Source organism: Schistocerca piceifrons, chromosome X (genome assembly GCF_021461385.2).
Source record: "Schistocerca piceifrons isolate TAMUIC-IGC-003096 chromosome X, iqSchPice1.1, whole genome shotgun sequence".
Classification (NCBI taxonomy): Eukaryota; Metazoa; Arthropoda; class Insecta; order Orthoptera; family Acrididae; genus Schistocerca; species Schistocerca piceifrons.
The window spans coordinates 153891675-153909119 of NC_060149.1; the positions used below are offsets into that span (position 1 = coordinate 153891675).

A 17445-nucleotide genomic window follows, 5' to 3' on the forward strand; every position below is an offset into this window, starting at 1 on the left:
TCTGGCAGTCAGAAGTGGTTGATCGGAAGCTTGACGGGAGTATGTCTGCCCTCGCGTTCACATGCAGTCCAACTTGGGGTCTCCGGCACACACAGATTCCTCACAAATTTGGATCTTGCACGATTCGAACAGCCGGCCAAATGGAGACCCACAATAAGGCCCCTTCAAACATGTTACCATATCGACTAAACGGGATCGTCAATTACAAATGCAGTGTGCACGGAATCATCGAGACTGGATAGTAGATCAATGGAAAAATGTTTACTGGTCAGATCCATTACATTTATTGTTAAACCAGGTCAATGGTCGTGTACAAATACGGCTGCTCGAAACGTGCACCGCTCCAATGACGCAGGCCGATGAGGGCAGTAATAAATGGTTCAAATGGCTCTGAGCACTATGGGACTTAACATCTTAGGTCATCAGTCCCCCTAGAACGTAGAACTACTTAAACCTAACTAACCTAAGGACATCACACACATCCATGCCCGAGGCAGGATTCGAACCTGCGATCGTAGCGGCAGTGCGGTTCCAGACTGTAGTGCCTAGAACCGCTCGGCCACTGCGGCCGGCTGAGGGCAGTAATATGCTGTGGCGGACATTCACCTGGGCTTCCATGGGACCTATGGTAGTAATGCCTTCATGCTTCATGTATTCCCCAGCGGCAATGGTATTTTCCAGCAGGATAACTGTCCGTATGACAAAGCAGGAAACGTGCTACAGTGGTTTGAGAGACATGACAGTGAACACACGTGTGTATCTTAGCCACTACATTCGCTTGATGTGAACCCAGTGAACACATCAGGGTCGCTACCGGCTCCAGTTACGATCCCACAGGTCACCGGTCTTTAATTTACAGGAACTGCACGACATGAGCTGGTGCCACATACATCCTCCGATAAGGTAGCAAGATCTTTTCGAATCCACGTCACGCAGAACCGTTGCCGTATTCCGTTCCAAAGATGGACCAACACATTATCAGGCAGATGGTCATTAAATTTCGGCAAATCAGTGTATTTTGAACCACTCGTTGGCCTCTGCGAACAACTGAAATCTTAACTAAAGTCTTCCGAAATAAACGTGCTATTTTGTATAGATGTCTGCTTTACCCGCTGACATCTGAGGCATCAACTAGTACTATCCGCCAAATTGTAATACGTAACACACTAAACTGTGTGCTGTGTGGTGTGGGATCCGCATCAGGTGGGACTGACGGATGACATCGAAAAAGTACAAAGAAGGGGAACTTGTTTTGTATTATCGCGAAATAGTGGAGATAGTGTCACAGACGTGAATTGGAGTGGCAATCATTAAAACAAAGGCGTTTATCGTTGCGACGGGATCTTCTCATGAAATTTCAATCACCAGTTTTCTCCTCCGATTGCGAAAACATTCTGTCGGCACCCACCTACATAGGGATAAATGACTATCACGAGAGTGAAACGGTAGAGAGAGAGCTTGAAGGTGGTTCATTGATCCCTCTGCCTGGTACTTTATTGTGAATAGCAGAGAAATCGCGTAGATAAATGGCAGTGGTTCTATCACGTTTCCCTGATGCGCACTCAAAGCACACACTTTTGCATTCAAGATGACTGGTTGCGTTTTGCAATATTTAACTTATATGCATAAGTTCTGACAAAAGAGAATACAACAATAAAATATCGACGATCGTGTGTTCTCGTAACTGTCGGGACGTGAATATGATGCGGTGAAACACGTCAAAAGAATCTCTTTGTCTCTTTTTCATGTTTCCCTGCTCCTACATCATCCACCTATTCCCTCTTTCTTGTACTCTGCCCCCCTCCCCCCTCCGTCCCTCCACGGCCCCTTCCAGCCGCTTGCCATTCCTACAGTGTGTATTGGTATCTCGGCCGTCCATCAGTATTCTGTTAGCGCCACCCCACCTCGTAACTCAAGGACATATCACTTGAGAAGTAATCTTATATTTACGTCAGGCTTAGCACGAATGTAGGAGGGAGCTCCTGCGTGTTCGGCATGCCTCAGTTCCCCGGGGATGCACCGTACCTTCCGCGAACACAGACGTTCCCAGTCGTGGTACGCACTGCCTGAGCGATCGCCGCTTACGTGGAAAACCCGCGCCACGTGTAGTTCCGCGGGTTCACCTAGCCGAGTCCGAGAGAAAAAAAGGACGCTTGAATTTAGCGCGCACGCCCATCATTACGACGGCTGAGAGGGGATAAGGGCATGGGTTCCCCGCTCCGCGGCTCCCCGTTATATATCCTGCACTTCTTCCTATCTCTGCAGACGCCACACGTGATTGGAGGAGTGCGAGTCAACTCTCAGGTATGATCCACGGTGTAAATCGTCATTCAGTACTGAGTGCAGTTACAGTGGGCAGTTTTGCGCTGCCGATAGTGCCTCGTTTTAATGGAAACGGTGCTTACAACGCTTTTTCGCAGTCGACGTGGTTGTGATTTTTTATTTAAACGTGATGTACATACCGAAATCACAGAGCGGTGAAAGGTAATTCATCAATGTAGAAGGCGGGATTCCTGGACATTGTAGGAACCAAAGTAGACAAATCCAAGGAACGGAACGTATACTGTCTGTATCAGATAGAGTGTATTAATCTCGTGTCTCAGCGCTGCACCACGTCGTTTGAACTGTTTATTGTGATGTGACATTAATTTACTTACTTTCAGGACTTTCTGACAAAAAAGAAGCATAACTGGTAGTGAGTTTGTCGTTATTGTTGTTCTGGCTAAGAAAATTAAGGAATATTTCAAGTGTATGAACCAAGTGTATGAACCACGAAGATTCTAGATGAAATGTGCTAGGTGTATAGAGCTCTGTTTTCTTAGAACGGTCCAGTGACACGATACACAGGTATAAGTGATGTTTGTGCCTTTCTGTTCTGAACTCCAGTGCTACAGTTTGTCGGGACATGTCGAATTGTCCGTAGTCCTGTTGAAGGAACCAGCTGGCATTCAACTGTATTGCTTTAGGAAGACCATGGAAAATGTACATTCTTTTGACTGGAGAAGGATTTAAACTCGGTTTGTCCCATCTGCGGTTATTACTGTGTGTGCGGTTAACTTTTCAGAAAATTTGGTTGAAAACGTTTTAAACTTGTTGGAGGTTGTTTATGTACATAGAAATTCAGGTCTCGCGACCTTCTATCAGATTAATGACTTGTAAGAGAACACTTTAAGAAATCTTTAATTATTGACGTTAGACACGTAGTACGATGATTGTGTTTGCTCCTAGTTCGTTGGAATAGTCCAGATGTTAATTATCTATTAGCGCACCAGTTTTCAAAGTAATTGCAAACCAACAAAGCGTGGTATTGGCCACTGACAGATAAATGATTTTAGTCAAACGTAAGTAACGCATGAATATCGCTGTGTACACTTTTTGCGCGGGCAAAATAAGCATTTCGAATCGACTTATTTAAATTAGAGAATGCAGATAACCTCAAAGCGCCGTGAAAAGTTACTGGGACACGAAGCGCACTGTGAATCTGCAAATCTGTCCGTGCATCACAGGTGGAGAAAACCGTTTCCAGACAATCCCACAGCGGTCATGAAGCGAAGAACCTGGGAATCTCGTAGCGGCTGCCTCTGCTTTTGTCTGCACGATGTTATTACAGGATGGTAACTTAGTTAAGTCTAATGCATAAATGCACAATGTTGGCATACAGGTTGTAACGAATCTTAGAATTCATTTTCTACTACTCTCCATAGTACATTAATCATGCGAAACAAACAGGAATAGAACGTACTAGACTACCACATAAAATACCTTATTGCGTAAATAGTTGAAAACGCCTCTCGGTTAACTTGTAAGTCGTGAGGTAATCGCCAGTCGATATCTAAATAACAGGTTCCTTGACGGGTACGATGAGGCCACCAGACATTTATTTGTGAGGGCAATAGACAGCTCCTTTGTATCGCACCGCGTTACGAGATGCAGAAACTCTTCGCACTCATATTATGGAAGCTTGGAAAATTATATGCGGTACCACAACGATACAACATCGCACCCGACGTTCAATGCGATGGCGAGCTGATCTGATTTGTGTATCAATGCTAACGAAGCACATTTTGAACATTTGACGTAAGCAAGAGTTTCATGTCGTTTTGCTTCTGTGTGTTGGTTGGTTGGGGAAGGAGATCAGACAGCGTGGTCATCGGTCTCATCGGATTAGGGAAGAATGGGGAAGGAAGTCGGCCGTGCCCTTTCAGAGGAACCATCCCGGCATTTGCCTGGAGTGATTTAGGGAAATCACGGAAAACCTAAATCAGGATGGCCGGACCCGGGATTGAACCATCGTCCTCCCGAATGCGAGTCCAGTGTCTAACCACTGCGCCACCTCGCTCGGTGTTTCTGTGTGTCTTATGTGCTATGAAGAGTTGTAAAAAACGAGTTCTAAATAAAGCGTTTCAGGACCCTTTTAAAATCATGTATTTTCTTCCCATACAAGTGAGGAATCTGTACTGAAAATTTCGCTGCACCTTTTTCTATCCTCTGCGTACATAATGAGCAATCTGGGGCAGTGGTTAAGGCACTGGACTACAATTTGAGAGGAACGAGGTTCAAATTCCAAATCCTCGTCTGACCGTCTAGATTTCGGTTTTTTCTGACTTCCCTGAAGTGACTAAGGCTGCTTCCACTGCGGGGTCCTATTAAAGGTAGATTACCTTCCCTAAGCTTCCGAAATCATTATTTCTGTGAGTGTATACATTAGAGACAGGACTTCATGTGCGTAACTTACGTTTGTCAATGAGTACTAAAGAGTACCACAGGCTTACATTGTTAGTTCCGATAAATCACCATTGATAATACTCCTTTACGAACAAGAAATGGAAAAGTTTTGCAATTTAGTTCAGAACGTTGATGCACAGTCTCATGATTGCAAACTTCGCACCACTGACTCTCAAACTGATCTGTTCTCAAGATGATGAGGAAAGATTCTTTCGGGGGCAGTGATCTTCCACCAGAGGTAACTCACAGACTTGACTAGCCGCAGTATGTCGAACTATGCTGAATCTATACTGCTAACTATACAGAGATGTAAGATAAATACGCCTTTTCCCATAGCTTATAGTTGTTAACGGATTTTAAGCTTTTATTTTTGGCGCTGTAGTAAAGCACTGCATTATTTTACAAGATCAATAACTATACAGAGAAGTAAGATAAATACTCCTTTTCCCATAGCTTATAGTTGTTAACGGATTATAAGCTTTTATTTTTGGCGCTGTAGTAAAGCTCTGCATTATTTTACAAGATCAATAACGTATGTACATCTGCATCTACACACTGCAATGCGCACCTTATTGCTTGACAGAGGCTGCATTACACTATTTTAAACCTACGTGTCTACAGCTCTTTTCTCAAAGTGCCCATGGGAGCTCACATTTCCTTTATTTCATCGCGCTGGTCATTCTTCTCTATGTAGGTGGGGGGAAACAGAATATTTTGTTATTCGGAGGAGAAATGAATTGTTTGAAATTTCATGAAAATATTTCTCCGCAATGAAAACAACAACAACATGAAAAATGGCTACATTTTAATGCTTGCTAGCTCAATTCGGTTCTCATATCTCTGACAATATCTCCCCCATTCAGCTGTAGTACGAAATGAGCCGCCCTTCTTTCGACTTTTTCGATTTTGTCTGTCAATCTTACCTGCTACGGATCCCAACACACACCGTAGCTATGTTCTGAAAAAGAACGGATAAGCGTAGTTTCAACAGAGTACATAGCGGATTTGTTGCATCTACTAAGTGTTTTGGCAATAATACGCAGTTTTTGGTTTGCGATCCCTAGATCTGTAGTTGAACCGAAAACTCCTGCAGTTGTGTCATTAATAACGTAGTAGAAATGAAACCGAACCCTCTTAGGACTCACGTGGAGTACATCATACGTTTATTGTCCAACTTCAACTGCCATTTTTCGCACGATTCAGATAGCTTCCCTAATTCATTTCACAATTAGTTTTGATCTTCTGTTGACTTCATTAAAGGAAACTCCACTGGATAATCGGGTGTGGCGGCTAAAAAAAGTCGTTCCAGCGTAGAGCTAATGTAACTGCGCAGTCTTCCGCATCTACTCAGATAACCTAAAAGTTTTCTGGTACGGCTCTGTGTTATATTGTAAAATAGCACTCACTGAATAAAAACCGACATTAACGGCTGGAACTAGTTTCATATCTTATTCTATCCACCACGATAAAGGTTTTTCATCATTTCGACGTGAATGCTGGAGTGTATCTCGATGCCAGTCCACGGTCGATCTTTGGGGACGCGTTTCACAAAGCAGAGTTAATGACCTGTTTCTAAGGACCTGAAAGTCTTCCCTCACAAAATAAATAGCTACCCGTAGTAAATACTTTTCATATATCTGCGGCTAAGTGATAAATACTCCCTGAGACGGTATACATGGAAAATAAGCGGCAGGCGGTGTTCACGTGCGTCAGGAAGGCGCTGTGCGGTTGGTTCACCTTGGAATCAGCTGGCATGTGGTTCTGCTCTGCGCTGGTGACGCAGCAGAGTGACGCTACAGACGCCGTGCCACCGCAGAACCACCTTCGAAGCGCAGGTGGTGCCCCTGTTCTGGCATAGCTTGGGTAAGCAGCCTTCTGACACAGCGCAGGGCCATTTCACCCTCATCTCTTTCATGTGAAGAAACAAAAAGTAAACGTCAGGGGACAGGCACATTTCTCCAAGCTAATATATAGTCTCGGTGGCGATCACTAGAATTCCTATCGAGGTAGGTCTAGCTCAAGGGGGGTAGGACGTCAAACGGGCCGATTTGGAGCAGGAGAGGCATCACATGACGTTTTAATTTCTAGTGTCTATACTTTTACAAATAAATTCATAAAACTTTGTCAGCATCACCAGGAAGGACTCAGGATTCACACTCATTGCAGTGGAAGTTCTAAAACATAACAAAATAAATTTTTTTTACGTGTGAAATTTCATCATTTTTTCACTTACTAATGGCTGCATTTGTTGCTATAGGTACACTTTTCTTCATAAGTAAGAGAGATGGTTCGATGAAACCCCAACGAGCCGTATGAAACGGGTCTGTTGAAGTAGCGTACCCAAACTAGTCCCTGAATAACCGGTTACACGGAAATTTGCGTTTAAGCTCACTTGATAGCCTTCTCAGAATTTATTTATTTTATTTATTTAACCTGATCTGATCAGGCCGTCTCTTACATCGGACCAGGTTTTCACACATATAGCATCTTTTTCCCATCATAGTTACCTAAGAATTAACAATTTTAATATGACAAATAGTGTTAGAAAGAGCTGAGTGTCCACAGAGAAGGTGAGTAAATAAGACTGACTATGAACCAATAAAGTTAATACTGACAATGCTTCTACTACTGCTGTTGCTATTGCTACCGCCACAAATAATGACAATAATGATAATAATTGTAATAATAACGACAATAATAACAATAATAAGAGTGGCAGGTACAAAATAGATGTTTTCTGATACAGGGAGATATGGGCAAAGGGAATTTAAGGAGGCGGCAACAGCTAAGAATAGCGGGAAATGAGCAAGATATGGTTGGAAAGACGGAGACACAGAGGTTACGAATGCATGCAGGAACAATGGTAGTTGTTATTGTTGCCTCATCAGATATGTCATTAACTGTGATATACATTTCTCTAATGTAATGCGGGAGGTTATTCCAAAGTCGAGTTTCTGCAACCGAGGTGGACTTCGAGAAGTGGCTGAACGATAGAGTGGGGCAGAAAGGATTTTGCTGTGCTGGAACGGGGGATTCTGCCGTTTCTGTTCAGACAAGAGCGTCAAGGTCGAGGAGAGGTGTGAGGGACAGTGTATGTTGATAAACAGAAGAGAAAACAGAGTTTGTGGAAATATCTGCGCCTGTCTGCACCCGACCAGGATAGCTGTACATATGATGATGAAGTATGATCCAAAAGTCGAACATCACAGATATAACGAACACAAGCATTCACAATCAATTCCAGGGGCCCTGAGCGTTGCTGAGACAGATCTTGCAGGCTAACATCGCTTAATCAGTAACTGGAAGTGTTTGTACCAGTTTCTTTTTCAGGTCAAAAGGGAAGAGCTTTTTGCATTCTTTTAGGACACGGAGAGATACTGATGCCTTGCAGTTACGTATTCAGTCCAACTTAGATTTTCATCTATTATTACTCTTAGGCTCTCTGCTGAGAGGGAAAAGTTATCGATATTTGATACCAACAATTTGCATTACATTCCTAGTATAGGACAGAAAAATCTATGTTCATAATAGACTGGAGCTTGCAACACAGTTTAAGACTATGGTGTAAAGGCTAGAAATGATGTTTTAGGATTTTTTTTTTGTAATCGCACATTTCACGAGACGCAACTATCAAAAAGCGGTTACAGACCCGTTATCTTCACGTTAATATGTAATCGTAGCTGGGACTTCAATAAGCGCGTCACATTTGCCATAATAAGGGCATAATATTTGTGAATGGATTATTCACGATGTATAGTTTGACTATAGTTGTTGCGAGAGAAAAAAGAATATAATTAGGAAGAAAAGTAATATATTCCTGTAAGTGACAGAAATCGGACTTCCAGTGTATTGTTCGTACTCTGCAGTAGGAGCTAATCTCTTTACTCGCCTAGTTCTAACACACCTGTCGGCTGATGCTTTTTCAGCTCTCGGAAAGACAAATCGTGGTAAAGTTCTATCAGTATACTTCCGAAGACCATTTCGATATGAAAGAGAATCCCTTTCACTAGAGCGCTTTGTAAATCGGTCTTAACTACTGAAGTGTAGTTCTCATTTCTGCTTAATCCAGTCCTAAGAAAACGAGTTAGGATCTTGAGGTTAGTCCAGGTTTTATTCGAGCAGATGTCTGAATCTGAGTGAAACCTAGACTTAACTGTTGATAGTAATCCTTTAAAACTGCTTCACAAATACGACGATGCTGTATTCACGCTACATCTTCCTTCTATAGACATACTACTGGTACAAACATTACGCTACATCTCACTCGATGGACGTAAATCATAAAAAGTTAGTTCCGATAACTGCTAGAAGCTGCGATCGGGGACAGGACAGACCAAAGCACTTCAGTAACGCTCAATTAGAGCTCCATAACACACTGGTCAGCCATAACATTATGACTATCGATCTACTATCGATACAAACTCGTCCAGGCAACAGCAGCGTCATCTGGCGAGGAATGACTGCTAGTCAGACGCATGCACGGTTCATGTAGTATCAGTGAGTGTGTTGTTCGTGTGTAGAAAGGGGGAACGCGCGCGATCTATCTGAGTTTGACCGGGAGGTTCAGCACGAGCATTTCGGAAACTGCAGGACTTGTCGGGGGTTGGAGGAGTGCTGTGATGAATGTCTCGACACTTGGTGAAGTCTAGGTGAAACCGCGTCCAGACGTCATACGGTTGGGCGGCCACCCCTCATTATAGACGTCGGGTGTCGTAGGGTGAGCTAACTGGTAAAACACGACAGCAGGCGAACTGTGGCGGAACTAACATTAGACGTTAACGCTGGGTGGAGTACAAGTGCGTCTGAACAAACAGTGCACCGATATCTCTTAATAACGGCCCTCCGCAGCCGACGACTTACGCATGTGCCAACGTTAACGCTATGACTTCGGCAATTGCGACTGAAATGGGCACGTGACCATCGTCACCGGACGTTGGTGCGGTGGCAGAGCGTTGCATGGTCTGATGAATCCCGATACCTTCTTCACCATGCCAGTGGGAGGGCGCGAATCCGTCGTCTTCCAGGGGAACAGTTTCTTGACAGTTGTACTGTGCGACAGAGACGAGCTGACGGCGGCTCCATTGTGCTCTGGGGAACATTCACGTGGACATCCATAGGTGCAGTTGAGCTCATGCAAGGTACACAGGTTGCGGACAGTGTACACCCCTTCGTGATGATCATCTTTCCCGACAGCAGTGGCATTTTTCAACAAGGTAATGCGCCACATCACACGCTCAGGAGTGTGATGGAGTGGTTCGTGGGACACAGTGTCGAGTTTCAGTTGATGTGCTGGTCCCCCAAGTCGCCAGAACTGAATCCGATAGAACACACCTGGGAAATGATGGAATGTACCGTTCGAGCTCATCGCCCCTCTTCCCGGAATTTACGGGAATTAGGTGACTTGTGTGCACAGATGTGGTGCCATCTCCCTCCAGCTGCCTACCAAGACCTCATTGCTTCCACGTGACAACGTGTCGCCGCTGTTATCCGTTCCAAAGGTGGGCGCTGATGGTCATAATGTTCTGTCTGACCAGTGCATGCGTGCTACGAGCAGCTGAGGCGAATGCAGGCCACAGGTACAAAGGAGAAACCACCACTCTCTCGTCAGACAGGAAGAAAATGTGCACTCAGTTTTTCAGAACATTCATAGCGAATTCCAGAGGTCTTGCTTTTCAACACTTGTTAAAGCGTTGTTCCGAAGTGACAGGAGAATCTTTTCGCAGTTTAAAGAGAATTTGTGTAGAGAAACAAATAATGAACTTTCAGTAGCACCAGGAATAATTACCTCGTTTACCTCTGATCTTCTGTGCTACAACGAATAATAATAATAAATAAAATATTTACAAAAACATTTTACATGTTAAGAATTTTCACGATAATTTTTATTTAAAAAATGAGTTACTTATATTTCTTTCCTTGTGGGAACTGTTAGAAAGTGATGCAAAGAATTTCAATATTCGGCAGAATATAACTACTATAGATGTTTATATCAGCTGAAGCATTGAATCACAACTGAGATCAGTCAGCGGATACCTGTGGCAACAACACGTCGCTGTATTGAGTGGAACTGACGTGCAGACACAGTTGTAGTTAAAGCATATACCAAGTTCCCATTCATAGGTTGAATACCGGAAGAATACAGTTTGTCAACGAAGGAGGTTAGTTACAGGATATATAGATACCCTGAAATTCTGCGCAGCAGTGGCGACTCGTGAGTATACATTCCGGGTGTTCACAAATATTTAGAATCAGGTGAATTGGAGAGTGTGTACTTAATAGCATCTGCTGTATAACAATTATGCTTATCAACAAGTTTACTATAGGCACTGCCAATAATAATAACGACAGTAATAATAATAATATGATGCGTAACGCATCTGACAAGAGAAAGAATTGTTTTTGTGGAATTTTGTTGTTTTATACAAAGTTAAGTAGAATAAGAACAGTTTGGGGCAATAGCGAAATAATGTGTAAGCTTTTGCAGCTCTCCATTTCGCATTTTTGCCTAAGTGGTAGTTTTAGTGTTTTCCATTTTTTCAGACAAATATATAAAATCCCTAACAGATGCATTAGTTCACGAATTCACTTCCAGGCTGAAAATCAGACATTCTTACGCTGCACTCACACAGCAACTTGTGTTAATGGTACGCTTCCTTGTTAACTGTTCGCTTGTAGTTACCCTTATTTGATTTCATCACCCTCTTAATCAAAGCACTGTTCTCAAAGGCCCTAGTGCCGCTTGTAGTTACACTTATTTGATTTCATCACCCTCTTAATCAAAGCACTGTTCTCAAACGCCCTAGTGCAGGCCGCTGTGGAAGAGCGGTACTAGGCGCTTCAGTCCGGCATCGCGCTGCTGCTGCGGTCGCAGATTCGAATCCTGCCTCGAGCATGGATGTGTGTGATGTGCTTAGGTTAGTTAGGTTTGTTTGTTGTTGTGGTCTTCAGTCCAGAGACTGGTTTGATGCAGATCTCCATGCTACTCTATCCTGTGCAAGCTTCTTCATCTCCCAGTACCTACTGCAACTTACATCGTTCTGAATCTGTTTAGTGTATTCATCTCTTGGTCTCCCTCTACGATTTTTACCCTCCGCGCTGCCCTCCAATACTAAACTGGTGATCCCTTGATGCCTCAGAATATGTCCTACCAAGCGACCCTTTCTTCTAGTCAAGTTGTGCCACAAATTTCTCTTCTCCCCAATTCTATTTAATACCTCCTCATTAGTTATGTCATCTACCCATCTAAGCTTCAGCATTCTTCTGTAGCACCACATTTCTTGACCAAACTATTTATCGTCTACGTTTCACTTCCATACATAGCCACACTCCATACAAGTACTTCCAGAAACCACTTCCTGACACTTAAATCTATACTCGATGTTAACAAATTTCTCTTCTTCAGATACGCTTTCCATGCCATTGCCAGTCTACACTTTATATCCTCTCTACTTCGACCATTATCAGTTATTTTGCTCCCCAAATAGCAAAAATCGTTTACTACTTTAAGTGTCTCATTTCCTAATCTAATTCCCTCAGCATCACCCGACTTAATTCGACTAATTCCATTATCCTTGTTTTGCTGTTGTTGATGTTCATCTTATATCCTCCTTTCAAGACACTGTACATTCCCTTCAGCTGCTCTTCCAGGTCCTTTGCTGTCTCTGACAGAATTACAATGTCATCGGCGAACTTCCAAGTTTTAATTTCTTTTCCATGGATTTTAATTCTTACTCCGAATTTTTCTTTTGTTTCCTTTACTGCTTGCTCAATATACAGATTGAATAACATCGGGGATAGGCTACAACACTGTCTCACTCCCTTCCCAACCACTGCTTCCCTTTCATGCCCCTCGACTCTTATAAGTGCCATCTGGTTTCTGTATAAATTATAAATACCCTTTCGCTCCCTGTATTTTACCCCTGCCACCTTCAGAATTTGAAACAGTAGTTCTAAGTATAGGGGACTGATGACCTCAGATGTTAAGTCCCATAGTGCTCAGAGCCATTTGAACCATCAAAGGCCCTAGTTCCTTTGCGGTTAACTTTTCCTGGTAGTTTACTTTTCCGTTCCCAGAACGCGATTTTCACTCTGCAGTGGAGTGTGCGCTAATACGAAACTACCTAGCAAACTAAAGCTGTGTGCCGAACCAGACTCGAACTCGGGACCTTCGCCATTCGCGGGCAAGTGCTCTGTCGACTGAGCTACCCAAGCACGACTCACAGCCCATCCCCCATCCTCGCTGGTGTACTTTTCCGTTAGCATTTAAAATAGATTTAACATCGTTCATGTTTACACTGTTACGAAAGCCGATTCCCTCATAGTAAACAATCAATTTCAAACACAAAATGCCGTTGGTGGAAATGATTAGACTCAAATGGTAATGTCTGCCACCATGATCACTTGACTAGAATACAAATGAGACGCTGAGATTGATAAGGGCCTAAAGCACACCGTTGTCTGTTCAACTTTTAAGTGAATATCAGAGAAACCTGTGATACAGCTTTTCGTGAATTTTATATAATTATACAAAGTGGGTCTGTAGCACAGATAAACCTGACTCACCATAAGATCAACAGGCTTTTAGGCCCTTATGATTCTCAGTGCCTCAAATGGCAAAATCCATAACTTAATATGCTGTATCTCATTCAGAATCACACAAAACAGGTTTTCTCTCAGTACACCTTTAACATGTACTGACGTCTGATCGAACTTTACTACAATATATAGCGAAAGAATAAGCTTATCTGAGGGGCATGCTTTCATATAGCAGGATTTATGCCAAGCTAAAGTGGGTTAAAAGTCTGTCGCGTTGTGCTACCTCCTGGTGGCACTGGCGTAAACTTTTAGTTGAATGACAAGGGCTAGCTGTGCACATCGTGAACCGTGCACATTGTTTATCAAATCCGTATGTGTTTGGCCTGCAAGGCAATTACGTCACGCGGGTTGCGCATACCAAAAGCCCCTTAAACCGTACACGACTGAGAATGTGCTCGCAGCCCTGTTGCCAATTTTCACGGTGTCTGGAGGAGCAGTAGTGCGATAGATTTAAGTGCCATATCTATGAAACTGCAGCATCTACGATACGTCTAACAACATTAAAAGAAAGTGTCGAAAGTAATGGAGTTCACGTGCACTTGTGCGCTTTTAACACCGGAGCTGCTACTGCTGCCCAAACGTATGGAATAAAGATTACGTGTGCTAACAGAGGCATTGGCGTCTGCTGTGTAAGAGTACAACAGCACGTGAACACCCTAACTTTTGACACCTTTCGGATTTACTATTTTCCTTTGAATGATGTTAAATATAACATATAACATACATGCTGCATTCTGAAAGATACGGCACGTAAACCTACCGCGCTATTGCTGCCCTAGACTACCTGAAACTTGGTATCAGGGTCGCAAGCATCCCTTCAGTTGTGCACGTTTTAAGGAGCTTTTGCGCATGCTCAACTCTCGTGAAGTAATTGTCTTACGGGACAAATACAAACGGATTTGATAAACAATGAGCACAGTTCACGATGTGCACAGGTAGCCTTTGCCATTCAACTAGAAGTTTATGCCAGTGCCACCAGGTGGTAGCACAGTGACAGACTTTTATCCCTACTTGCTACGCATAAATCCTGCTAGATGATACCACGCTCCTCAGATATGCTAGTGCACTCACTATATAGTAAAATTAAACTGGACGTCAGTACACGTTAAAACTGTACTGACAGTAAACCTATTCTGAGTGTTTCTGAATGAATTATAGAATACTACGTTACGAATTTTATCATACAGTAATCATAAGGGCCTCAGGCACATCACCCTCGATTTTGAGAGTGTAGCATTTATTCATACTTCTGAAATCTGTTGATCTTATGGTGAGTCAGGTTTATCTGTGTTGTAGGTCCACATTGTATACATGAAAATTCACAGAAGGCTGTATTACTGGTTTCTCTGGTATTCACTTAAATGTGGGATTGATGGCGGCGTGCTTCAGGCCCTTATAGATCTCAGCGCCTCATTTGTATTCTAGTTAAGTGACCATGTTGGTAGATATTACTACTTAAGTTCAATCGCTTACAGAACGGCCATTTATATTTGGAGTTGGTTGTTTATCGTACGGGAATCGGCTATGGTGTGTAGTGTAAACGTGAACTATGTTGAACCTACTTTAAATGCTAACAGAAAAGTAAAGCTGTGACAACGCATCGTGAGTCGTGCTAGGTCAGTCGGTGGAGCACTTGTCTGCAACAGGCAAAGGTCCCGAGTTGGAGTCTCGGTCCGACACACAGCTTTAATCTGCCAGGAAGTTTCACATCAGTGCACACTCCACAGCAGAGTGAAAATCTCATTCTGGGAACGTAAAAGGAAATTACCAGGAAAATTTAGCCGCAAAGGAACTAGGGCCTACGAGAACAGATCTTTTGATTGAGGGAGTAACGAAATCAAATAAGCGTAACTACGAGCGAACATTTAACAAGGGAAGTGTACAGGTTAGCACAAGTTGTTCTGTGGGTGCAGCATAAGAATATCTGATTTAAAAAAAAAAATCAAATGGCTCTGAGCACTATGGGACTTAACATCTGAGGTCATCAGTCCCCTAGAACTTAGAACTACTTAAACCTAACTAACACCCAAGCCCGAGGCAGGATTCGAACCTGCGACCGTAGCGGTCGCGCGGTTCCGGACTGAAGCGCCTAGAACCGCATGGCCACACCGGCCGGCTCTGATTTTCAACCCGGAAGTAAATTCACGAACTAATACATCTCTTAGGGAACTTGTACATTTGTCCAAAAAAATGGAAAAGCGCAAAAATTCCCACTTACCCAAAAATGCGGAGCGGAGAGATGCGAAAGCTTACACATTATTTCGTTATTGCGCTAACTGTACTTCATTACGTAAAAAGCAACAGAATTCCACAAAAACAATTATTTTTTTTGTCAGATAAGTGATGCATCTTATTATTATCATTATTATTACTGTTGTTGTTATTATTGGCAGTGGTTGTATCAATTTGTTGATAAGCATAACTGTTATATAGCAGGTGCTATTCATTTAACACTCCTGAATTTATCTGAATCTAAAAATTTGTGGACACCGAGAATGTATACTCACGAACAGCCACCGATCAGAGGGCACTGAACATATACAAAGAACATCGCGGGAGGTCACACCTTGTCCGACTCACAGCAGAGCGTCAGAGGGGCGCTCAAAAATTTTAAATAGTATACACTCGATGAAAGACATCTAACGCCTTACGGAAAGCTGCTTAGATTTCTAGAAACGGTTTTTGGGACAGAATGTACGAATGTTCTAAATCTCCTACGTATCTGTTCTGTAGAGAGAATGAAGATTAAACTAGATCAGGGGCCTCCAAACTTTTTAGTCCGCGGGCCACATTGACTCCTCCACAAAGGCGTAAGTGCCAAGATCTACCTAGTGGAATTAAAGCATCCTAGCACTCCGTGATCACCGTAATGTAAGGCTAAAAGAAAGATGAAATCGCAAAAATCTAAGGTTTTGGGAATAGCTAGCACTGAAACGAACTACGATTTTTATTTAATTACATAATTTTGATTGGTGGGCGTACCTGACCGAAATTCTGGCGTATTTTATTCTGGCGAATTTCACCGACAAAAAAGTATGTCACTGCACATTCTTCACGAGAGCGTCCTGCAAAGTTAACTAAATTTCAAAATCATTGTTAGCAACACTATTACTGCAAGACGTAACAGAGGTAGAGTATGTCAACGCGTTGTTATTTCAAGCGGGGCAACAAGAAGTTTAGTTATGTAGTCTTGTAGCGAGTAGCAGAGCCAATGTCGCGGTGTATTGGTCGCGATAGGCCTCGAAACTCAATTGTTGGCAGTATAGGTACCACCTCAAATATTTGGCGGGCCAGACACCGGGGATGTCCGGCCAGCTAACGCGGGCAGGTTTGCCGGCCCTCGCGGGCCGGTTTCGGCCCGCGGGCCGTAGTTTGGAGACCCCTGAACTAGATTAATAATAGTTCACATATAGGCATGTAACCAACACTTCTCCCACCGCTGCAGTCGTGAATGGAATGAGAAACTTTGATACATTACACAAGAAAGTAATCCTCTGCCGTGCAAATTACAGTGATTTTCAGAATGTAGATGTGGACGTAGACATTCTCTGTGCGTTTATTAACTTTCTCTTGACCTGCATGTCAGGTGCTTTTTATTGGCTATTCAGTGTGTACCCCATAATTTGTATTTTATTGTATATGCGCGAACCGTAGATTTCTCTTTAGTGAACTGGATTTTGTACGTCTCAATTGGTGGTTTTTGTGCTGATTTGTGAGGATGTTGTTTGATTTGGCTGACAAAAATTACCAACTTTCCAGGTAAGAGTTTCTGTTTCTTTTAGTTTATTTTTTTTTATTTCTTGCACAGATTTGCTTTCGTGTCTTTCATTAAATGCGTTACAGCTACATTACAGAAAAACAGATGTATCATTACTGTGCGCCGGCCGCTGGAGGCCGAGCGGTTCTGGGCGCTTCATTCTCGAACCGCGCGACCGCTACGGTCGCAGGTTCGAATCCTGCCTCGGGCATGGATGTGTGTGCCGTCCTTAGGTTAGTTAGGTTTAAGTAGTTCTAAGTTCTAGGGGACTGATGACCTGAGATGTTGGGTCCCATAGTGCTCAGAGCCATTTGAACAATTTTTTCCATTACTGTGCTATTTTATTTGCGACCACAACCAATTCAGAA

The 17445-nt window shown here is 43.0% G+C and overlaps 1 protein-coding gene across 1 annotated transcript in view; it reads left to right on the forward strand.

Annotated features, from left to right (window-relative positions):
- The first annotated feature begins 2206 nt into the window (after positions 1-2206).
- The window catches only part of LOC124722114 (organic cation transporter protein-like), a 199027-nt gene continuing 183788 nt past the window's right edge, over positions 2207-17445 (forward strand). Inside the window, exon 1 of the mRNA XM_047247321.1 lies at positions 2207-2304. The gene's annotated coding sequence lies outside the window, so the exon portion shown is untranslated. The remainder of the gene's footprint in view (positions 2305-17445) is intronic.